The 25743-nt window shown below is 45.9% G+C and overlaps 1 protein-coding gene and 1 pseudogene across 9 annotated transcripts in view; both read right to left on the bottom strand.

Annotated features, from left to right (window-relative positions):
• The window catches only part of PALM2AKAP2 (PALM2 and AKAP2 fusion), a 468534-nt gene that overhangs the window by 210118 nt on the left and 232673 nt on the right, over positions 1–25743 (bottom strand). The window lies entirely within an intron of this gene.
• Positions 18295–18790, bottom strand: LOC144321790 (ATP synthase F(0) complex subunit f, mitochondrial pseudogene; annotated as a pseudogene).

Below are 25743 nucleotides of genomic sequence, written 5' to 3'. Positions count from 1 at the left end.
ACACCAGCCACCCCATGAGGCTTTCCCAGATCACCACCAGGCAGGAAATAACACTGCCCTCCTCTGAACATTTATTAGCACATTATTTTGGTTTATCAGTGGTCTCATCAAGTCTACTATAGGTTAGAGCAGTGGTTCTCAACTGCAGTGATTTGTCCCCCAGGAGATATTTGGCAATGTCTGCAGATAATCTGGTGGTCTCATAACTCAAGGAGAGTGGAGGTGGTACTACTGGCATCTATTGGGTAGTGGTCAGCGATGCTGCTGAACATCCACAATGCCCAGGACAGCCCCCACCACAAGGAATGATCTGGCCCCAAATATCAATAGTGCTGAAGTCTGCAACCCTAAACCCCATATCATAGCACATATAAATCATTCATTTCCCCTACTAGATGATAAATTCATCATGGGGTGGGAAGGCACAAGTGCTCAATATACGTATGGTGAAAGAATCAAAGAAACTAAACCAAGTTGCAAAAAGATGTGGCTCAGGCGAATGAGACCTTCAGGATTTCTGAGGCCAGGCTGAGTTCTGCAGCAGGCCTGGATGTGAGAGGCTGTGTGCAGGCTGAGATGCAAGCAGAAGCTACAGGAAAGGGAGCCAAGTGACATAGATATGTAAACAGAAAGATATAAAACACCTTTGCTGTTCCATATGTGCAGCAAATGGAACCTACCTACCTCTGTGTAAATTATTCTGGGGGAAATCAAGGAAAGGGATATGAATGTGGAATGGGAACAATACACATGGGGCAGTCCAATGATCCAGAAACTGAACTAGTTCAGTGGTTAGAGGAGCACAGCAGGAGGCTTCCTGGGAAGATTGGATGAGAGTACTTGCCAGGTGGGTTCTGAGAAGATTGAATCTCAGAGGACAGAGTTGCTCAGCAAACATGGAGGATGTGGGTCTGTTACTCTCAAACATATTCCCTCCTTCCCCTCTTCACCTTCATGCGACCCATTGATGTTGGTCTTGGCCACATGATTTGCTGTGGTCTCATGGTGGGTACTCCCCTGCCCCTGGACTATGGGCTCAGCCATGTCACCTGCTTTAGCCAACAAGATGTTAGCAGACACAACACAGGAGAGGCTTGGAATGTGCTTGCCCAGTTGGGTCTGTTCTTGCGTGCCTTGGCAGCACCAAGAGAAGAGCTTCTCTGTTCAATGGCTATCCCTTCAGCCTTGGCCTCGGAAAAAAACACATGGGGAGTAGACTAGAGCCCAACCCAAAGTCATAAGCCTTGCCCAGTAGGACCTATACATGAAATTAGAGTTGCTTAGCGGAGCCCAGCCTAGATCAGCAAATACCCAGCAGAGTCGTGGAAGTGTGAGCAATAATAAGTGACAATCGTTTCAAACCACTGAGTTTGAGAGTAATCACATAGTTCTATTATGGCAATAGCCAATTCATTCAGCTCAAATATTTATATATCATATGGATATATATTATATACATATGTATTACATGATAAATACATGGGAATATACACATATACCCTAATAAAACATATCTCAATACATATAAATTTGTAATATGTGTGTATGTGTATATCCCAATAATGCCTGAAGCTATAGGATTAGAAAAAGTACAGTCTACCCCTGCCCCCCTTCCCTAATCCTCAGAAAAATCTGGAGGGATACAGGGCCCTCCCTCATGAGGACTAAGATTGAGAAGATAGGAAAACATCAGTGGTAGTTGCCTCTGTGTAATGGATGTTGGGTAATTTTAATTTTGTTCTTCATAATTTTCAGTATTTTCCCGATTTTTAAGAAATTCAAAAAAAAATAAAAATAAAAATAAAAAATAAAAAAATAAAAATTAAAATTAAAAAAAAAGAAATTCACAGGCACCTGGGTGGCACAGTGGTTGAGCATCTACCTTCGGCTCAGGGCGTGATTCCAGGATCCTGAGATCGAGTCCCACATCAGGCTCCCCACAGGGAGCCTGCTTCTGTCTCTGCCTATGTCTGCCTCTCTCGGTGTTTCTCGTGAATAAATAAATAAAATCTTAAAAAATTCATGTATTCTTTGTCTAACCAGAATAAAACCAATAAATGGCTTTTAAAATAATCCCCCCCACCCCAACCTAGTGCTGAGAAAGCAGCATTTCACAGGCTTGGCATGGGAAAGGAGCCAGCTTCTCCTGTGTCCCTAAAGGGTTAAATAGGCACACTCCAACGTCGATTTACATTCAACTCAACCAACATTTATGGGGCTTGTGAGGCTGGACTCAGAGCTAGGCACTGCAGGAGATTCTATGATAAACAAAACCAAGTTAAGAACGGCTGACTGATAAAGGGGGGGGGGGTGGAGGCTGACTCTAAGTAGTTCATGTCTCCCAGTGAGGCAGCCCCAGTGGTTAAGAACTCTCTGTGGACTGATGCCCATTGGCTGGCCAACTATCTCCACAGCCTGCCCCTGGCCCTATGGGTTTCAGGGCTCTCAGCTATATAGTTCAAGCACTAAAGATTTGGGTCATGATACTGTGTAACTGAGACATGGGAGAAAGAGAGAGAGAGAGAGGGCAACAAAACTAAACTTTTTGCAATAACAACAAATGAGTTTCACTCAAAGGGGATGAATGCAGGAAAGTGACAGTTTATGTAAGTCAAGGTAGGTCAGATCGGAGCAGATTTCTCTACAAATGCACACATGGGCTGGGGCCAGGTCTTGAGGGTGCTGAACGGCCCCCAGGCCACTATGGTTCTGTGGAAAACCTAAGTCCTGGGGCTGGGGAGCGTCCCTAGAAATGGGGACTTTTATGGGGTTAATAAGAGTCATCTCGGCCAGGCTGGAGATGTCACTGTTTTGTAGTTTCATGACTGAAATCTAATGCAGTCTTCCCTGGAGGCGCCAAGCAGACATTGCAGAGCTAAAAATAAAGAATGGGCAGGAAGTGTAATTTATACGCAAGGTTAATCGAGGCTCTTTTAGGCTGGGACAGGTGCACACAACAGCCCCTGACCGGCTTGCTCGGTTTCTTCCGAGCAAAAAGCAAACTGTAATAGGCGGTAAGCAGAGGTGACACCCTGCAGCTGTGCTGGCTTAATTTCCTGGCAATATAGTTGCCATCATGGCCAGATGGTCTAGAAAAATCTACCTAACCCCAATGGACCTCCCTCGCAGGAAAATATGAACGACCCATGGCTCTGCAAAGCCTATCGATCACTATCATTTCAAAATCCATTTATGCATTCATCCATCCACCTTTCCGCACACGCCTTCATTCTATCAGGCACTGCGCTGACCCATTGGGGCCAGAGTGCAAAGTCAGCACAGTGTCCACTCCTGAGAGCTCTTGGCCAAGTGACCAAACCAGCCTGGTAAACACATACTTTACAATACAACTCACAAAGCATCTGGACTGTCAGCTCCAGATTTGTATGACTTTAAGCCCCCGCTGAGGTCATAGCTGACCTCTCACAGGTGGTGAGAAAAACCTAACTGAGAAGGTGATATGTGAGCTGGGCCTTGAATGATGCATTCACCAGGTAGAAAAGAGGAGAAAACGAGCCAGGCCAAGGCAGCACAGGCCATGGCCCGGAATATCGCATGTCCTTGCTCTCACCCAGGGGCATGTGGCCTTGTGTGGCCTTTTCGGGTATGGCAAGCTCTACTCTCCAGTGGACACGGCTCAGCACGATGGCCCCAGAGAGGTCCCCAGCATTGCTATCCCTCATCCCTGTGGCTCACTCCCTGCTTGTGTTTTGCTGTGCCTTGTCTGGCCCAGAGATAAACACCTGGCCTGAGGGGCTCTGCAGAGAACCTACCTTCCGTCCTCTGCAGTGGGAGAAAGCAAGGCTCAAACAAACTGCAGAGGCTGCCTGAGAGGGAGCCTGGGCCATTGGTTCTCTAGCTGCTGTTTCCCATGACCCTCTGCTTCACCTTGAACCCTCTTACTTAAGGAGCCAATAAATGTCTCCTTTGTGCAGGCGCCTCTCGGTTGAATCTAACAGACTACAGACTAATACGAACTGGGTCTCCAGGAGTCGGACTGCTTCGAGAGGGCTTTGCCTGTAAACCGAGGCGTGCTTTGTTTTTCTTTCTCCATCACTGGGGTGGTAATAATTAGAATACCAGTAATTCCAATATTGTTTTTGTTATGTATATTTTGCTTATATTCAACAACAATGGTAAGGATTAGGGGTTTTGACTGCTTACCGTGTGCCAGACACTCTTTCCAAGTGTTTTGCAAGCATTACGATACTTAGGCTTCCCGATAGCCTAAGAAATAGGAATTCCTTAATTCCACTCTGCAGATGAAGGAAATGAAGTACAGAAAGGTCACTGACTTGCCCAGGGTCAAAAAAGATAACATGGGGCCAGGATCTGGACCCCGGTGGTCTGGCTGGAGAACTGGCCTTCTTTGCCACTGCTTTCGACTGACTACCTCCCTATGACCACTTCCCTTTTATGCCCTCATTTCCTGAAGAATGCATAATGCAACATAATGTATTTTTCATGCCCACAGAAGGTCAGGGCTAGGAGTGGAAGCTAATCTAATTGCTTCTCAGAAACATGAAGCCCCTGAGTTGTACTCTCCTCAACAGTCATCCTACCTCGGTCTGAAATCCTCCATGCATGGAGAGCTCACCACCTCTAAAGGCAGCCCATTCCCTCTTCCAGCAGTGCTGACCTTTGGATCAGATTGGTTAGATTTAGGCGACATCCATTTCCCTGTAGCTTTCTCTGTCTGAGCTCTCTCATTTGGAAGTGTAGACGTCAAGTTCAGCAAACACCATGACTCGTAGGGGCTCCATTCTGAGAAATGGAAGGACCAAGGCAAATGGAACTTGCCACCCAGTGAGGGGGGGGGGCAGTGATGATTTGAATTGGGGCCCAGGAGTGAGGAGGGTGGTTGTGGGGAGAGTAGACCAGTAAGGTAGGAAGAAGAAGGGGGACTTCTGGGCTTCCCCACGGAGGAACCGAGCACTGAGTCAACTGAGGCAAGAAGAGCAGTAATGATCACAAGTGTATTTCTGAACAAGCTTGAGCTAGTGTGGAGGAGTGAACCTCTACAATTTTCCTCTCCATTGAGAAACCGGAGCTAGGGTCGCACACACACACCGTGAAAGGCCAAACATGGGTGCTCGGGTGCCATGCGTCTGAGTCTCAGTAAGTTCTCTCAGAATCACAGGAGATGCTGGCAGATGGCCGAGCTGCTGAATTTAGACCTGGTCTCTTCTCTGGAACTGGCTGAGCAGTCAAGTGGGGCTCCTGTCTGGCCAACCCGCCAAAACAAGAACCTCAAGAAGAATGTGTTCAGAGGGGAGGAGAGCTGCCCACATCTTTGTATACCCAGCACAAGGAAACATGTAATCGAGACTGTGAGTTGTTTACCGGTTTCCATCCTCCTTTCTCGGACAGCAATGTGATCCCTAACGTCCAGCTAGGCACGTGGCCACACAGTATAATGACCACATTCTTCAGCCTCGTTTGTAGCCGTGTACAGCACAGTCTGGCCAAAGAGGTGTAAGCGAAAGCCCTGTAGAACAGATTCTAGAACCTTCTTTACCTCGTTCTTCATCATTTGGCCTGAAGTACACATGTGCGCAGGTGGAGCTCTAACTACCATCTTGAATTCTGAGGATAGGAGAGGGATCAACTGAAAGAAGCCCTGGGTCTCTGAGGAATTCACTGGCCTCCAGACAGCTCTTGACACCTACCTGTGGATTTTTACTGGAGGGAGAAGTAAACATCCTGTTTATTTTATTTTTTTTTTTTATTTATTTTTTTTTTTTATTGGTGTTCAATTTACTAACATACAGAATAACACCCAGTGCCCGTCACCCATTCACTCCCACCCCCTGCCCTCCTCCCCTTCTACCACCCCTAGTTCGTTTCCCAGAGTTAGCAGTCTTTATGTTCTGTCTCCCTTTCTGATATTTCCCACACATTTCTTCTCCCTTCCCTTATTTTCCCTTGTTTAAGTCACTGTTTTTGTGGGTCTCTTCACCTGCATCCACAGGTAATCCTACTTATTACACGACACTTAGCACATATGGTTGAATTTGAATGAAATGCTCTTCTAAGTGTGCTGAGGATGTGGGGCCAGAGGCAATCACAGCCCAGAGCCTCATTAATGACTCAGCAGTAATCACAAAGTTTGGAATTCATGATTGCCAACCAACTCTTGTAAATGGGACTTGGCTGAAGCTGTGCTTGACCAACCCCCTACCTCAAATCTCTGCCCCATCCAAAGTCTCAGCAGAAAGTTCCTGCGTTTTTTGCTCAATGCTAATCACCCATGTCTTAGCATCTCTTTGGTGTGCTAGGACTGTGATGTTTGTGTCAGTCTGAGTCCCAGAGCCTTTGGCAGCTGAATTAACAGGAGAAAGAGGCAAGTCAGTGCTGTGTGTGTACACTTGAGACACCCTTCCAGCTGAGCTAGTCGCCTGGACACATAAGACTTAACAGTATGGTGCTGATGTGGCACCTGGGTGGCTCAGCAGTTGAGTGTCTGCCTTTGGCTCAGGGTGTGAACCTGGGGTCCTGGGATGAGTCCCACATTGGGCTCCCCGTAGGGAGCCTGCTTCTCCCTCTGCCTATGTCTCTGCCTCTCTCTCTGTGTCTCTCATGAATAAATAGATAAAATCTTTAAAAAAACAACAACAACAATATGGCGCTAGTTAATGACAATGCAGTTGCAGTTACACGGTGGGAGCAAAAGACACATCCACATCCAGTTCAGAAGTGAGTGTGGTGAGTTCAGAAGTGAGTGTAGTGAGAGGCTAAGGGGGCCAGCAGCTGTGAATTGTGCCTGCCCTGGATCCCCACCACTTTCCCTTTGGGAACAATATCCAACTCCTCCACAATTCCTCTGGAGTTCCTTGTGGATTTGGTGAAACCACTCACTGATGAGAGGGCCCCACTTCCCTAGCCACAGAATAGAAATATAAGTAAGGTTGCCTGAACTCTTGCCCAGACTGCATCTTGAGAGGAATGACCCCAGAATGGAGACTCATCAAGGGTGAGTCACACCCACAGCAATTCTGGAGTGGCCCGTTAGTTCCTGCTTCCAGGGTCCTTAGTTCCGCCTGAGGCCTGATCATCTGACCCCTCCTCCATCCTTATAAAATTTAGCCTCTCTCTCTCTCTCTCTCTCTCTCTCTTCCCTCACCCTCCCCTTCTCTCTCTACCCTGTCCCTCTCAATCCCTCAATCCCTCCCTGCTTCTATATCCTAGGTAGAGCATTGGGAAGAACACTGTTTGTTTTCACACAACTAGAAGCTACAAAATTCCTTTTCCATATTTCAGGAAGACACTGCATTTGTTTCTATGGCACTCCCCAAATATTTTTCATTTGTGACTCAATTTGTAAGGAAACAGCTTCCTCTTACTTAGATGAGCATATCTGGAATCACCCCAGATCGTTTGGTATGTTACTGTGAAAAAAGGTTAACAGCCCTTAAATAAACAAAGGATTTCCACCTCTCCTTAGAACAGAACAGGACCTTCCTTGACTGCAAGGTGTCAGTGGAAACTCAAGCCCATTTCATTTTTTTTTTTTTCCATGTCATCACTAAGACAGTTTTATGGCAGAGAGGAGAATGGTCCCATATCCTTTCCCTTATCCTTGAAAAAAAAGCTCCTGGTGGCTCTTCATCACCTCCTTCCCGGACCCAAGCTTCTTAGGCTGGAAGTTCACACCCTCTCTGCTTTGCTCGAACCCCTCCCTGGCCTTCTGCCCTCCCCTGTGTTCCAAGAACAGAGAGTACGCTGCCCTGTGAAAAAGCCAAGGATGACTCCCTACTCTCAACCCCATCTAACACACACTAACAGTCAAAACCCAACCCAAATCCTATCTTTTTAGTAATGTTTTCCTTAAGTCACTTCAACCAGATGTGTTCACTCCTCTCCGTAGCGTTTCTAGCCCTGTTAGGTACTCGGTATACACCACCTGATATGAATGTTAAAAGGTTACCCTACCCCACCTGGTTTTGCTACTTCCCTTCTCCAAATATACTAATTTGTATACTCATTGAGAAAACAAATTAATATTAGATTGACCTATTATATCTTTTATAAAAGAAATTATTTATTTATTCATGAGAGACACAGAGAGAGAGAGGCAGAGACACAGGCAGAGGGAGAAGCAGGCTCCCTGCAGGGATCCCGATGCGGGACTCAACCCCGGAACTCCAGGATCACGCCCTGGGCCAAAGGCAGGCGCTAAACCACTGAGCCACCCAGGGATCCCCTGACTAATTATATCTTAATCTAAGTATACAGCTGGGACCTATGAACACTTTTCATTACTGATATTGGTGCAACTAAACCAAATCTAATTGCAAATAAATATGAATGCAACTTTGGGACGCCTGAGTGGTTCAGTGGTGCCCTTGGTTCAGGGCGTGATCCCGGAGTCCTGGGATCGAGTCCCACATCGGGTTCCCCGAAGTGAGCCTGCTTCTCCCTCAGCCTGTGTCTCTCATGAATAGATACATAAAATCTTTAAAAATATATGTATAAATGCAAATTTCTCCCTCCCTAAGTTTTCCTTCACCCACAGAGGCCAGCCTATCTCTCCTTCTCTTGTGTGTTGATTCCATCTGGAATCATGTGGCTCACACCATCAGAATCTGTGCAAGCAAAAAAAAAAAAAAACAACAACAAAAAAGAATTTGTGCAAGTTGATTTCTGCTACAGGAAATCATTTCCAACCTTGTGCTGAGCATTGATTTCTTGGGTGTGATTCTTGTTTGAGCCTGTTTCATCAGACATAAAGAGTTTTGATTACATGACAGCGAGATGAATCTCTTTTCAAAGCAACACACTTCTCAGTGGCGTAAACCCTTTCCTGCCCAAGAAATGTCCCTTTTTGTAGGAAGACAAAAAGTCTCATCCAGCCTTCTCACCTCCCGACTCTGACTCAGAGACTCTCCTGCTCAAAGCCAGTGGCTCTACTTGTGCACCTGACCCCGCACATTCCTCTGGGATGGCACTCCATCAATTATCCCCTCCCCCGAGAGCTTCCACCTCTCCCCAGATGCCTCCTTTTCCTCTAGTCCCTAAGCAGAAATAAATTCTCTCACATTAAAAATAGGTGAACTTCTTACGACCCTGCATCCTGTTTGAGTTACTACCGAATCTCTCTCCCAGACTCCCCCAGCAGCGCTCCCCTCTGGCTGCTTCAACATCCTCATATCCCAGCCACCCTCCAACTTACTTCCCCTTCTGCCCATGTCACTCTGTTGCATCTGGTCTCGTTCAGGTCCCTGACATCCTAAATGCTGAGTCTAATGGATACTCTTCAGGGTGAATCTATTGACTTCTCCATTTTTTAAAACACGGTGGACCACTCCTCTTCCCCTTCAGAGGCCATGGCACCAGATTCCCCATATGGGTTCCTCTTCTACCCTCCTTTATTAAATGTTCATTGGGCTCACTGTCCTCGCTACACATTTTATCCTTGGCTAATCACGTCAAGTCTCACGATTTAATTCCCACGACGTGCTGACATCTACCTCCGCAACACCCTCGAGCCTCTCTCCTAGACCCCAGCCTCTGTATACGGTTGCATGTCCTGTGTCTCCATGTGGATAGTCCACAGCTACCCCAACCCAACATATGCAGGACCAACTCCTCTCTCTCCAAAAAGCTGCTGCTCCCTCTGGCATTCTTTACCTCCATTCCTGGTACCACCACCAGTCCATTCTACTTAAGATAGAAACCTGGATGTTATCCTGGCCTCTGACTTGCCCCTCTCTGCTAACACCACGCATGTATATGAGCCACTAAATCCTGCCACTTTGTTCCACAAATCTCTCATCTCCTCCTCCTCAGCCCTGTGAGAGCAACCTCCTTTCCCCTAAATGCTTACAGCAACCTTCCCATCAATCTCTTTGCATCTACCCTGCCCTATCACCCTCAAATCCAGAATGTGTGTGGACACACCACACTTGCATTCCCCTGCTGGCAGCCCCTCGCAGGCTCCCTGCTATAAGTTCCTTAGCCTACATATTCCCGGCCTCCCATGTATCTCCAGGAACATGACTTTCTAGAAGATCCCTGCACACAGGGTGCTCTTCCTTGCCTCAGTGCCTTTGCTCCTACCACCATCTGCCCGAATGGCACTTGTTCTCCCTCTTTTCCTTCCCCTGGGTAATTACTGCTCATTAAGCATCTGCTTGGGTATCATCTCTTTCTGGAAGCCTTCCCTGATACCTTTCCCATGAAGGTGTCCTTCCTCTTTGCTGCCTTATCCTGTGGACATATTTCTATCACCAATTTTCTCCTATTGTATTTTAATCACTTATTTATAGATTTGAGGTTCCTTTCCCAACTTCCTTTTGCAAACCCCTTGAGGATAATGATCACCTCTTCTTTTTCTTTAAAGATTTATTTTTATTTTTATTTATGATAGACATAGAGAGAGAGAGAGAGAGGCAGAGACACAGGCAGAGGGAGAAGCAGGCTCCATGTCGGGAGCCCGACGTGGGACTCGATTCCGGGACTCCAGGATCACTCCCTGGGCCAAAGGCAGGCGCCAAACCGCTGAGCCACCCAGGGATCCCCGATCACCTCTTCTTTAGCTTTCTGTGAGCATGGCTTCTAGCATCTAGCTCATTTATATCTAGCAAGGAACATGGCTCAGGGAAAGTTCTCAAGAAATGCTGGTTGAGGAAATACACATTTCAGTGGATGTGTAAACTGTTTCTCAACTGGCAGCAGCCTCAAGGCAGACCCTTTGGTGCAATGCCTTCTGCCAAAAATGATTCTCAAAAGAACAAATTCAAATTAATGGCTAGACTTAGTAAAAAGAACTGATTGAGAAGCACCTTGTCTTATTTGCTTTCTCTAGATAAGAAAATGCACTATCGTGTTTTCTAGGCTTTTCACTAACTTCCCCAAATATGTCAAATACATAATTTCACTTCACCCCAGGGGTGTGTTTGTGTGTGTGTGTGTGTGTGTGCACATGCGTGTGTGTGCATGTGTGCCCTCATGTGCACGTGTAATGTACTCTTCTTATTTACTCTGGGGCTCACCTATGTAAAACTATAGGTAGAAGACACACAGCTTTGCAGGAATTGGGCCTGAATGATGGAGAGTCTGAGCATCGACTTTGTTTCACCCTGTGATTCTCTTTGGGTTTGCCCTTCGTGCAGGAAGCATCTGGGCTTTCATATCTGATTGTGAAAATTGTTTATGTGGCACATTCCTCCCATCCAGATCCCTGTTTACTCATTGTTTGTGTCTAAATCCAGCGCTCTGTGATAGTTTTCTTGCTGAGTTAGAGTTCGCCATTAGCCCCTGAGTGTGTGTGTGTGTGTGTGTGTGTGTGTGTGTGTGTGTGTGTGTACACATGTATGTATCCACATGGCATTAGCCACAGCTTTTATAAATGCCCAGACTGGGGATAATCAACACATTTTTGCCTATTGTCTGTATTGGAGATTACTCTGAGGAGACTGATGGAGCTTTCAAGATCCTTGAGTCAGCATCTTAATGAGTCATTCCTCAGAAACAATTATTTAATGTCCCAACAGTAGTAGTGGTAAAAATAGCTATTTATTGGGTATTTAGCATGAGCTAGGCAATGTGCTAAGTTGTTTATAAGCTTCATTCAATTCTCTGCAATCTGTGTAGTAGCTATTACTATAAATCCACACTTGACTGATGATGTACGGGAGGTTCAGAGACTTGTGGCCCATCACTAGTAAGAGGCAGAGCTGTGACCCCAACTTAGGTCTGCCTGTTACTGGAGCCTTGGATATTAGGCTGCCCTGGGCTGCCTCCTTCCAAGAGCAAATGAAACTGTTCCTAGTCCAAAGGTTTTCATATTTCCCTTTTCGGGTGTAGAATTTTCTTTTCTAGTATCTTGATCAAAGAGATCTGCCTTGGTTGAGGCCTGACTGGACTGGGAGCTGGGAGCCCCTCCTGCTTCTCCTACCCCCTCCTTGCCTCAACTGGGCCTTTCCACAGAACAGAACATGATTTGGAAACTACTGCTCCATGAGAGTAGAAAAGGTATCACCATGCCCTTTCTGTATGACTACGTATGACTGTGTATGTCTATGGCCCCCACAAGTGCCTACAAGAGTGCTTTGTACACAGCCAATGCTCAATCAATGTCTACCACAGGAATGTGATTCTAAAAGGGAGCATTCCTGCCTACAGCCACCTGCAGTCTGAGTTTCCATGAGCTTCCTGACAGACCAGCAAAGAACAGAAAGCACCTCTGGCCTTTGAGCCTTAGAGGAGAGAATGCCATCATCTGGAAGATATAGGTGACAGTTGAATTGTGCCTAAAGTGGCGTCTCAAAAGGAGGTTAGCCCAGGGCACTGTGGCAGGGGCTCAGACACTTGGCAAATCCAAATGGTCTTCCTACAGGGACCTTCCTCTTACTTTTTTTTTTTTTTTTTTGTAACCATGTTTTCCATGCTTGATATTACCAGGTGACAGCTCCTCCTCGGTGGAGAAATTTGTCATCCCACTGGGATAATTCCAAAGTTATTCTAAGAGTTCCTGCTCAGAACAAATCAAGCCAATCAGGAAGCTCCTCCATATGGGCTGAGCCCAATGATTGTTTCCCACTTGCACACTTCCTGCCATTGTTCTCCAGCATGTTCTCAGACACACAGCCACTGAACCCTGCCCCTTCCTCTCAGGAGCCAAGGGCCACAGTCATGGCTATGGGTTGAGTTGTATGAGACTCTGAGATCAGGCACCTGGCCAGGAGAAAAGGGTCTGAAATCAAAACAGGGGTGGTTGCTGGCTAGAGCAGAAAGCACAGCGTTTGGGTCTCTTTGGCCTTCGAAGGGAGGTATGAAATATTCTGGATCGTTCATTCATTGCTTATCAAGCACGTGTTGTGTTAGATGCAGTGACAGTTGCCTAGTCTCTACATTTAAAAAACTCATCATCTGATGGGGAGGCACATGTATGAACAATTACAAAGCAGTGCTCAGCAGAGCTCAAACTGAAGGCACAAGAGTGTGGAAATGCAAAGAAGAGAGCCTGACTGCTGAGGGACTGGGGAGGGCAGGATTTCAGGGGTTTGGAACATTTCAGTGGGACCTTGAGGGATGAGAAAAAGTCTCAAGGCAGAGAGGTGTTTAGAAGGCATTCCAGGCTAAGGCAATAGCATGGACAAAGGAGCTCGATGTGCCAGGAGAGTTCAAGCAAGTGAGTGAAGACCTCTGTCAGACAGGACAACTCCAAGTGTGCTCATGATGGGAAAAGGGTGACCGAGAAGGTCAGTCCAGGGTGAGATGGCACTTGAATGCTACCTCTGGGGTTGAGATTTGATCCTGAAGGCAATAGGAAGCCACTTAAGCTTCTTGTCTATTTGTCCGTTTTATGGGAGTGCCTTCATCAGCTATGTTCTGGAAAGTTCACTGTGGCAGCTGTATGAGAATGGATGTCGGTGTGTAGAAGAGGTGCAGAATGAAAGCATGAAGGCCAATTAGGAGTTGTCCAGGTAAGAGATGGGGAGATCTACCGTGGGGAGCAAAAAGGGGCTCCGTTTATTGATGTTTATTCCAATGACATCAAGGTCTTTCTAAATCAATCTTTTGGCACTGTCATGACCCCACAGGCTGGGCTGAAACCAAAGAGCACACTAAATTGTGAAGCTACGCCCCAAAGTAGACTGTGGTAATCCAGTGGCTAGAGTCTGCATGAGTTAGTGAGACTCGGGCCTTTACCTTCCGGCCCACCTCTCTCTCAGCCACTTCACTGAGACTGCAAAACTATTAGAGGTATCAGAGGGCTCCTCTTCTTGGAGAGAGGGAGGAAATACAGCCAAAGCCAGCCATTTCTGTTCCCTTTGATGGTCTGTGGTTCTGTGTTGTCCAGGAAATGAATTTGAACCCAGAGGCCCCAATTTAAGAAGTTCCAAGGATTGAAATGGTCTCAAAGCCATGAGTTCCTACAAGGGAAACCAGCCTGGTTAGCTGCATCACTGCCCCCACATGGCTGCAGCAGGAAAGGGCTCAGAGTAACATTATCAGATCCTCAGGGGTCTGGGCAAATGATGCTGAGACTTCCCCTCTTCCTTATGGCAGAGAGGCTGAGTCAACACTGAACACTCCTCCTTGAGCATCCTGCGTGGCTTGCAGGTACAAAGTGGTTCTGCGCTACTGGTTTCCCTTGGCACATTGACAGGAGTCCCTCTGGTGCTCTCCCCCCCCCCCGTCCCCCCCATCATTTTCCTTTCTTACAATACAGACATTCTGTCCAAAATGCCATCAAGAAGGCTTCTGGGGCCCTCTTACGAAGGGCACAGAAGGTTCTGAGGCAGAAACAGCTACATCTCCCATCTCTGGTTCGTGCATGCCCCCTGCTGCCCTAGAAGCTGTGCAGGTAGGGATGGAAGGGTCTCGGTGCATCACGAGCCCACGAGCTCTAAGAAACCTGGTTTAAGGCTGCTGTGTGGGCCAATGTCCCAAGGAGGCCCTACAGAAGTAAACAAAGTCAGGCACCCCACATTTATTATGGGGTTTTGTGAGAAAAACTTGAGGAACTAAAAATAAGATAACAAATATTCTCTCAGATGAACTTCATCCCTGTAGACTCATCAGCCCTCCTTCTGTTTTACAACAGTTAGTGTATTAAGAAGTCGAATGAGGGACGCCTGGGTGGCTCAGCGGTTGAGCATCTGCCTTTGGCTCAGGGCGTAGTCCTGGTCTGGGGATTGAGTCCCCCATCGGGCTCCCTGAGTGGAGCCTGCTTCTCCCTCTGCCTGTCTCTCTGCCCCTCTCTCTCTCTGTGTCTCTCATGAATAAATAAATTTTAAAAATCTTAAAAAAATGAAGTTGAATAAGAGTGATGTCTATTGCTGGGTTTTCCAATCCAGGAGGAAAACAGAATTTTCCTTACACCAAGAGCCTGCCAATGACCCCCTCCAGATATTAAATGATTCATGTATAGGGATCAAAGCCTGGGTCTCGGACAGCATTACTTAAGCCAAATTGGAGAAACTCTTAGATGCAACACGAAAGTGGCTTGCCTCAGGCCCAAAGAAGAAGAAGGCCCTTTGCAATTTATCCAGAGGCTTGTAGCTGAAGCCTTCTGTCAGAGAGATGATCTGACTGGCCATTTGAAGTGGAAATTCTTGGATACGGAAACAAAACATTGTGTTCCAAAATAATGATTTAAGAAACCCATCTGCCTCTTGCTGGTGGTTTGGCTCATGCAGAAGTGGCGCTGGCCATGTTCCTATTCCGCTGGGGTCCCACCTCTGCAGTTCTCCTACCATTGTCTCTTATTCCTGAATCCCGAGGCTAAGGGAGGCTAAAGCACAGGGAAACCACATTGTAATGCTCAAGTCTAACAGTTCAAGGAGGACCAAGTTTCTTGTTGAAATAGCACGGGCACCTGGGTGTGGGAGACCTCAAAATAAATACTTTTTGTGGAATGAGTGAAGGACCACCCACCTCCTGGGCGCATACGAGAGTTCTACATCCCCACCAAACCCCAAATACACCCATAACAGCAGCAGAGGTTTGTGTAATACACAAAGTCCTTTCACAGCAATTAGAGATTGTTTTCTATGTTTTCAATAAGAAAATTGAGAGGAAGGGAAAAAAGAGAAATCAGAATCCTGACGTCTTTCATGCCACAACTGGATTTCTGCTAAGTCCCTCCTGATTGTTTTAGACCAGTGGGAGGCAGAAGGACATAGCGCAAATGAGCCAGGACAGGAGGTTGATGGGCCTGGCAATTACTGGTTGAAACACGGAGTAAGCTCCTCACTTTTCATAGTGTCTGTTCCCTTGTCTATCGGATGGTTATAATGATGTGAACAGAAGAGCTATTTCCAAGCTATGAAATAATATAAGCTAATATTTAAAAGATCTCAGAACACTTTCTGCCAGGGAGTAAGTACGCATGGTTTAATGTTTGTTTTTGCTTTCTCTTCCAATGCTTTTTTTTTTTTTTAAATTGAACTTAAAGACTATTTTGTTATACACTGTATGTATTACTTTAGACGAACCAAAACATACTATTTAATAGAATAGATTCAAATCCAACATCTTAGTCACACAGTTTATGGCCCAGAGCATTTAAAAAAAACACCCATAGATTTTTATGTTAAACCAACTTTCCAGAGAATGTAAGTTCTATCATTTGAATGTTAAAAGGAAAACTAATGAATCGGTTATCAGCTTCAAAGATGATGAAAGTAAAGATTGTGTGTGTGTATGTGTGTGTACACGTTTAGAAAAAAAAAAGAAGAAAAACACCAGAAAATCTACTCCAAGGTCCCTACGTGATAAAGGCTGATGCGTACATGGGGGGCCATCTAGTGGCAGGTAATAGTCACACTCCACAAACTAAGGTTGTATGTTTGGGACTTTAGATAAAGCTCCTAGGAGCAAATTGCTGCCATTCTGTAGATTTGGTACTGTGTGGTTACTTAGGAATAGAAGTCTCAGTCTATCACCCCCTCCCAACAGTGTCCTCCCTTCCACGGAAGGCCAGTCCTTGTGCAAACACAGACCCCAAGGCCCATGACTCTTCTCGCTTCTGCAAAGCAGCAGTGAAGCCCTGCCAGGCAGGCTCCCTCCCTGAGGCTGTCCTAGCACATTTTCCCAGATCTGTTTGTCCTGGCCCTTCCCTTAGGGAATTACAGTACTTCCCTTTAAGGAGCACCTTTTTACCTGTACATCTGGTAACCCAGTGACCAGGGCCAGGAATGATACTTATCCCATGAGATCAAGCACAAGAAAGGGTTCATGAAGTCTGTGAAGTTCCAAGTACAGAGACTGAGCCTTTGTCAATTCAGGAACCCCAAAGCCCAACAGAAGGACCTGGAAAAGGAGACCCTGGCTCCCTGTGGAATTGAGTGGGGGCCTACTCCCCCAGTTCTTCTCTCATTTGGGCCAGGGTAAGGGTAAGGGGATAGCTGTGTTCCCTTTTGGACAGGGAGTTCCACCCAGAGATAACTGGTTATATGCATCCTGAATTTTCAAGTCCAGCTAGTGCCCAGGGCACAGTGAGTATCTGAGGAGAGACAAACAGACTCTGTGATGAGGTCATGGGGCCTTTACTCTGAGTGCTGTCTGAATAGTGGCTGAGCAGCTGAACGAGTTTATAGGTGCACCCCACCTATACATGAATTAACCTTGGTGGAATCAACGTACATAAAAAAATCAAATGATGACTTATCTCACTTAACAAAGGACTACAAGCAGGACTATACCTGGGGGTATCCAACTACTTCACTGCCTTAGAATGATAATTTAGGGATGACTGGGTGGCTCAGTTGTTGAGCATCTGCCTTTGGCTCAGGTCATGATCCTGGGGATCTTGGGATCAAGTCCCGCATCTGGCTCCCCACAAGGAGCCTGCTTCTCCCTCTGCCTGTGTCTCCGCCTCTGCCTGTGTGTCTCTCAAGAATAAATAAAGAAGATCTTTAAAATAAATAAATACATAAAATGATAATTTACTACATGGTTTTTCCAGGAGCCAGTGCCAAGTAATATGAGGTGTGGCTGAACCGACTTCATAAGGGAAGATGCTACTGTTCTGATGACACCCCTCCCATCATGGGTCTGCCTCTGGCTAAGAGGGAAACAGGATCCACAGAGACAAACTCTGTGCTGTAAGAAGAGAAAGACAAAAGGACGCCAACAGGAGCTGGGAACCCATTACGTGGCCAACATATATTACATATATTTACTGTATTAACTAAGTTAAGCCTCGCAGCCACCAAATGAGATACCTGCTATTGATTCCTGCTTTACAGATGGGTTAGAGTGTGCCCAAGGTCCCAGGCAACTAATGAGGTGCAGAGCTGAGATTCAGACCAACGTCAGTGGAAGCTGAAGAACATAGCCTTTTCACTGCTTCCATTATAAACCCCTCCTCAGCCTTTGGAACCTGGGAAGGAAGAGGAACCCCTCACTAGAACCCCCAGTAGAACTTTATTCAGGCCTAAGATATTGTTGAGACTAAAAAAGAAAAAAAAAAAAGCACAGCTGAGCTGGTCTAGAAGATAGAAGTTTTCCCTCATGGTGCAACAGTGCCTCTCCCTGGGAAGTCTCTAGAACCCTGGCCAGCCTCCGCAATGCCTTCTCTGGTCCTATGAGTGAGGATCATGGGAATGTTGAGTGACCTGTTTTATTTGTGCTCTGTGTCCTGGTCCATCCTCTGTCGGTGGACTGTCTTCTTCTATCCTGCTCATTTCAACCTAAACTGGCCACTTGCCCAGTTGGTTCCCAGTCTACCCTTATCTATCCCTCTCTTTCTCTAGTTGCAGCACTGAGCCAGCATCCCAGTTTCACCACTGGGTTTTTGTTTGTTTGTTTTGTTTGTTTGTTTGTTTGTTTTATCAGTCAACTCTTATTGGATATTAATTGTGAATTAGGCAATGGAAGGATTCAAGGATGCCAGGCAAAAGTCATGATCAGGAATGCCAAATGTGCTTCCACACTGGGCCCTCTTCAGTGGTACTTGTGTAGCCGTTCATGTTTGAGCTCCTTGTAAGGACGACAGTAGTTGAAAAGCACGTAAGCAGCCAGCACCATAGAAATCCCAGCAAAGCCCCCTTTCTTCACATTGATATACTTGTTGTAATACCGGTAGTAAACTCTTTGAGATGTTCCAGCAATGCCCTTAGGGGTGAAATCCCGCATCAGTATGCAGCCTGGCAGCTCTCCTAGTTTCACCTCCATGAGCTTCTTTTCCTTCACTGGTACAGATGACGTCATCTTGGAGTCCTGGGTGTCCGCTCTCCATCTCTGGGTTTATTATAACTCCCCTGCTCTGAAACTTCAATCATGCTCCACAGTTTCTAGAATAAATTCTAAATCCCTCAGCATTCAAAGCCCTCTGTGATCTGGTTCCAACCTGCTATTCTAGTCTTTTCTGCAGAGCTGCTTCTATAGTTAGGTCTGTGACTATCCTGTCTTCAAAGAGTTGGCAGGTCCTGTGCAGAAGGACCACCCATGACTGGCCATGTCTGGACCGTTGCTCTTGATAAAGAGAGTGACTCTGTGAGAGAAGCAACTGTTTACTGCCCTCCCTGTTTCCACACACCCTTCTCTTCCCAGGGAGGGACGACATACCAGAGATAGTGACAACCTCCAAATGGAGCCAGGCCCCCTTCAGCTGTTTACAACAGGTGGCCGAGCTGTGAAGAGCCAAATGAGCTTGGCCAAAACGGAGCGTCCATGACAACCAGCTGACCTTGCCAGTAAAGCTCCATGCCAGCAGGCCTGTGGCCACGGTCTCTAATGATTGTATCATCCAGTAGCTCAAGCCCAGCTCTAGAGCTGGGACCCGATGTGAGGGTTCTAGGGGCCAAGGCCCAACTGAGGTCAAGGAAGGGCCCCCATTTTCCAGTCTGCTTATATCTAATGATATCCATAAGCCTTTGCTCTACCTCAATGGCAGCGATACAGTGTACATCCTAACCCAGCCTTCATAGCTTGTTTCCTACAAGCCTGGAATTTCCTTCTACTTAATGGGGACATATTAAATTTGACCTAGTATCTTTTGCTTTTGAGAAGTGGAACCATGACTGCCTTACAACATTCAGGTATTAAAGGTTCCAGGTTAGGACCATAATCTACTGTCTAGAGTCAAACTTAACTCTCTTTGGGTGATAAATATTTTTTGGAATTTCTTATAATAAATGATGGGCCTCGAGACCAACAGAAACCTAAATCCAAAGCTTCAGGGGATCTCTGGATATCCAAAGTTAAGGGACTTAGAAGAGTTGTGCTCTATTATAACCGAGTGGATTATAAATCTCTTAAGGGTAGCACTTGTGTCATCTTCATTTGTCAATCTGTTAGCTCGGCTCCATCATAAACATTTGATAAGTTTATTGAATGAATGCATCAGTCTTAGAAATCCTACTGAAATGAAAGCCCAAATCCTAAAGCCCTCAATGATCATTCCCTTCTTTGAACATCTATTATCTTCAGAACAGTTATGATGAATCCTAGCACCTTTCATATGCATATGCCACCCATCAGGCACCTAGATTGTTAAACTCATAAAGGCAGGGGAGAGGACTCTGCCCTTCTGTCTACAATTCCAACACCATACCACTGCTAGATATGACGCTCAATGAACATATTTTTAATAATCTTGTTCCAAATGAATATTATGCCAACCACTTAGAGCAATCAGTTGTGAGCATGGATGTTTGCTCACAGGAGTACTTGTCCATACTTCTAGGTAAATGAAAGCCTTGGCAAGAAAATAGTCTCCTTCCTTTAGTTTACGTCATGATTACATGTCAATCAAAGTAAGAGAGACAAAGGCCCAAGCTGCAGTTGGAAATGCCTATGCAGAAAGAAATAATACACTTATACTCAGAGCAACTGTGGGTATGTCACTTTGCTACTTTCATTCTTTTCTTCCTCCTTCCAGTAAATATAAAATGAAGCCCTTTGTCCCAGGCAGTGCGCTAGGATCTGTGAATACGAAAGTAAACACTACACTCTCTTCACCTCCAGGAAGCCGAAGCTGGAGGAGGATAGAGCGAAAAAACAACTTCATGTGTGTGATACAGTAAGTTCTTGGTTAAAAATGCCCACGGGGGCAATGAACCAGGATTCAGGGAAAGTAAAGTCTTAACTGAGGCCTGCGGGATCAGTAGGAGTCAGCTAGGAGGAGCTGAAGAGTTCCTGGCAAATGGGACAGCACATACAAAGAACTTGACCCAGAGAGGGCTCGGCACCTCCAAGGAACTGCAGAGATCACTGGGGTGGCCAGCGATGCGAGGAAGAGGAGAGATGAGGCTGGAGAAGGAGACAGAGGCCATATCATAAATGGTTCTCTAAGCCATATTAAGGAGTTTGGACTTTATCTTACAGTCCAAGGGGAATGAGTGAAGTCTTTTAATTGGAGAATGAAGCCATCAGATATAAATTCTGCAAGACATTTCTGGTGGCTTGGTGTAGTCTGGGTTAGAAGGACATAATGCCAGAGGAAGAGAGACTGGGTGAGGGGTATTGTAGCAATCCATTTGACAGATAATGGTGACCTGGACTAGTGTCATGGCAGTGGGCACAGAAAAGAGGGGAAGGGTTCCAGAAATATTTGTGATATAAAATTACTGAATAGATTTGGGGTCAAGAGGGGGAGAAGAACCAAGGATGGGTTTTAGCCTTGGGTAACTGGGCGCACAGTGGTGCTTTTCAATGAAACAAAGAACCAAAGAGAGGAACAAATTTGAGAAAGTAAACAGTTCAATTTTTGACATGTTGAGTTTTAGGTGTTTGGGGGAGATCCAAGGGAATACAGGCATGAGGTGGGTGGCTGTATGGATAGCTCAGGGGAAAAAAGGTGGGATGAAAGAATGCATTTCAAAAGCCATGGGAACAGATGATACCACCAAGAAATGGCTCTTCCAAAGTCAGCTACACATCCCTAGGCTCTTTCACACAGATTGTCTTGTGTTTACCGAGACTCCTAAAATTTAATCTCTTGATGGATTTTTAAAAGGTACAATAATTCAACAAGTAATATTGAGTACCTCCTAATAAAGGAAATACTTATTGGTTTCTATGAATATGAACATAAACAAGTCCAGGCAAAAGATATTTCCAACAGATAATAAAAGCAGAACCATGATTTAGCACTCTCCAGAGTACATCTTCAAATAGCACAGAAAGAGAGAACTTCTGAGATGCGCGTCCTCATCTCTAAAACAGTATGGAAAGAACACTTGGAGAACAGGAGGATGTATGCACCTTTGTGTGTATAGGTGAAGTTCTAGTTTTCCTTGGAATATTGGGAGCTTGACCTTGATATTTTGCTATGACCTGGGGCAGGTGTGAAGGATATAACTATTGCAAAGGAAGAAGGGTACCACTGCTTGTTGACCTCTTTGTTTAAATTCTCTTTTTTTTAAAAGGTGTATCCATATCAACTCTTAGAGATAAGAGACGATCACAAATAGATTTCATAGGACATGTCAGTAAATTATATTTTATCCTATTGAATCACAATTTTTTTGTTCATTAATGTAATTACCTATAATTTATTTGAATGCAAATTCCCATACTCCCATGATTAAAGGACATTTCATCTAAACAGTAAGTGGGCCCCTCTATACCCTCTGTCTTACTGAATGAGCTGGTAACACACACAGTGAAGTTTTGGTGAGAGATGAACAGTTTAAGCCACGGAAGTCACCTCTAAGATGGCAGTGTGGAATCATTCCCACTCCCCTTCCAAAAGAAGAAACCGCAACTGTGTACCTCTACTTCTTTTTTACATTGAACAAAATGAGTATGATTTGGCACATAATTGAAAATCAAGTTACCCCCCCCCCCAACAAGTGGATCGTGAAAATACTTGGTCTGAGAATCATTCTAGTTGCTTGAAGCAAACACAGGCTTTGTCTGGGTCATGATCAATAATGCCGCTATCATCACTGCGAGATGCTATTTTGAGCAATTTACCTGTGTTAACTCACTTGATCCTCACAATTCTCAGATTATATGCTATGAATATTTCCATTTTAGAGATGAGGAAGTTGAGATACAAAATATTGGAATCCCTGGGTGGCTCAGTGGTTTAGCACCTGCCTTTGGCCCAGGGTGTGATCCTGGAGACCCAGGAGTGAGTCCCACATCGGGCTCCCTGCATGGAGCCTGCTTCTCTCACTGCCTGTGTCTCTGCCTCTGTCTCTTTCTCTCTATGTCTCTCATGAATAAATAAATAAAATCTTTAAAAAAAAATTAAGTAACTAGTCCGAGGCCATCAGAGGTGGGGAAGCAAACCAGTGAGAATGTTTGCTACTGTCCCCACCCACACCACCCTGTCTCCTGTGGGGGAAGCCTGGGTGGCCCCAGTGCTCTGTGCTAAAAAGGTTGCGTGGTGAATATTTATTTAAACCTTGTGCAAAATCTGCACTGCCTGTTATTAGCATGGGGTTCACATCTAAGGAGTGGCAAAAAGAACTTGGAGCTAATTACTAAGTGAAGCAAAAGTTGGCTGGGGAAAATCCCAGTTAGGGCGTTTGAAAGCCCAGGAAATTATACCATCCGAAGAAAAGCCTGAGGAGATCTTAATAATGTCTTTTATCAGGCCTGCATCTGACTCCCCTAGACATAGGACACACTTAGAACCTAAGTGCCAGCACTCTTGAGATAGGAGGATGTCCCTTCCGGCTCCCCACCAGCAGGCGCTGGGCCTTGAGGAAGCTGTACTTCCTCCCTGCCTGGCTGCAGTAATGCTCTTGAGGCCATGACCCCCTTTGCCAAAGGAAAATCCACTTCACTGTAGAATCTCCCTTTCCTTCTTGAAAAATAGGAGAGAAGTGCATCACTCAGAAATGGTGTAAGTGAGGTCCTACCCGGAGGCAGAGGGCTGAACAAGCCAATTGCCAAGGGTCTCCCCCACAGCTTCACGTGGTTTCTTTAAGTCATGGGGAGTCTTACAGGGCGAAGAGCCAAGTATTACTCCTGCTTTCCCAGACCAAATCATCTCTCTGGGCCTCCTTTTATAGCCTGACAAAAATTCTTAGGATGTCCCCAAGGAGAGCTAATTTTATTGGTGCTCTCTTTTTTTAAGATTTTATTTATTTATTCATAGAGACAGAGAGAGAGAGAGAGAGAGAGAGAGAGAGGCAGAGACACAGGCAGAGGGAGAAGCAGGCTCCATGCAGGGAGCCCAACGTGGGACTCGATCCCGGGTCTCCAGGATCACACCCCAGGCCGCAGGCGGCGCTAAACCGCTGCGCCACGGGGGCTGCCCTATTGATGCTCTTATTTACAGATTCTGCTGGAACATTAACTGATTTTCTCAAGATCACAAACCAAGACATCTGTGGGGCTAATATTAAAATGTCAATGTCTTAGATTCCCGCCCTCTGCTTTAACAGAACAGACCACAGCACCAGCAGATTACCCTGGATGGAAGGCCTGAGTTGTGCTCATAATCCAGTTGCACCCAAGAAAACCCTATCATCCTGGGGTATTAATTTGGAATTTGTGATTCCTTGTTAGGGGCTGAATTTTGCTTTTGCGTTAGCCGCAGGAAAAAGAACAGCAGCTCTGAAAAAGCACTGGGGACCTGGGTTTAGTCCCAGTTCACTGGCTGGCTGGGTCATTCTGAGAGTCCTGTGGTTGGCCCTGGCCTCGGGTTCTTCACCTTTAAGGTGAGAAGTGCAGGGGAGGGGCTAGTCCAAGGACTTTCCAAGTTCTTTACTAAACCTTAAGGTAAATGACACACAAAGATGGCAATGGCGATATTTAAACATTTAGGCAAAAAATGTGGTTTGGAGGCACATCATCTCTCTGCCATGAGGGTCCTAGCAGAACTTCTCAGATCCTCTGTGGTCAGGGACGGGGGTTTCACCCCAACCCCTCACACACCACAACTAGCACCTGGCTCAGGACACATGCCACTCACCATGGGAGTGTGACAACACCCAAACTGGTCTGTGTGGTTAGACGGGTCCACTGATCACCCCTCTGGTGGCCACGGCAATGTCAAATTGCTATTAAAGTTTTCAAACATTTTACTGGCAATTTCTGTCCTTATCTTGTCGTAGACTGGTAATAAACAGGTGTCTGACAAGTAGCAGCCCATGGCCCATACTTTGAACACCACTGGGTTTAGCCCTCTTCCTCTAATAAGGCAAGTCTTCTAAAGATCTGAGCAGGGCATCATTCGGAAAACCTAAATGATTTTTTTCTTTTTAGAGATTTACCTATTTAGTTGAGAGAGAGAGAGAGAGAGAGCATGACTGGGAGAGGCAGAGGGAGAGGATCTCAAGTAGATTCTTCACTGAGTGCAGAGCCCGATGTGGGGCTTGATCTCAAAACCATGATGAGATCCTGGCCTGAGCAGAAACCAAGAGTCAGACATTTAACCAACTATACCACCCAGGTGCCCTGATTTTTTTAAAAAAATAAACAAATAGAAAGCACAAGGTATCTTTTCTTGCTTTTTTCTTTTAAATAACCTGCTGAGATAACAACTCCTGTCCCTCACCCTTTCAATGAGGTCTGCCCCCCAGCTGTTCTGGATTCTTCTCAAATCCATCTATCATATTGTCCTACTTCTCCTGCCCTTGGAATTGTTCTTCATCATCCTCCACTGCACCTGAGCCAGCCCAGAATTCCTGCTGAGGGCCTCAGGGTAACAGACAGGAACTGATCATAGAGTAGGAGGGAACCCAAGAGGCAAGGGGCGGACAGCTGCCCTGGGGACAGAAGCTGCTTCTCACGCTTGTAAGGCAGCAGCTACTTCACTTTCAGGGCTGTGCTCCCAGCCCCCCTTCCCTCCACTGCCCTGGACCCATCAGTGGTGAGGGCTGGTGCTTCCAAGTCACCACTGGACTCATATGGCCGGTGGCAGCTGACCTCTGAAACAGCGTGCTAAGTTTAGGGGTGTGGCATCCCTCTCAGCTATTTCTGAAAGTGAAGAGGGGGGGTCTGGTAAAATCAAACAATTGGGATCATTTACATATGATACATTGTCACATCACTATTTTTTTTAAGATTTTACTTTTTTTATTCAAAAAAAGGCAGAGATACAGGGAAGAAACAGGCTCCCTTCAGGGAGCTCAAAGCAGGACTCATCCCTGGACTCTGGGATCACCACCTGAGCCAAAGGCAGACACTCAACCATTGAGCCATCCAGGCGCTCCACCCTTCATTTTTATAATAAAATCTAGAATCTATTGGGTACCAAGTCCTAGATCCTTCTAAGCACTCTCCATATATTAATTTAACCACCACCACTACTCAAGAAAGTTCATCTCGGGCAGCTCAGCAGTTTGGCACCGCCTTCAGCCCAGGGCCTGATCCTGGGGACCC

Source organism: Canis aureus, chromosome 10 (assembly GCF_053574225.1).
Source record: "Canis aureus isolate CA01 chromosome 10, VMU_Caureus_v.1.0, whole genome shotgun sequence".
NCBI lineage: Eukaryota > Metazoa > Chordata > Mammalia > Carnivora > Canidae > Canis > Canis aureus.
The sequence above is the reverse complement of the archived record's forward strand: the minus strand, read 5'-3'. Positions and strand labels throughout refer to the sequence as shown.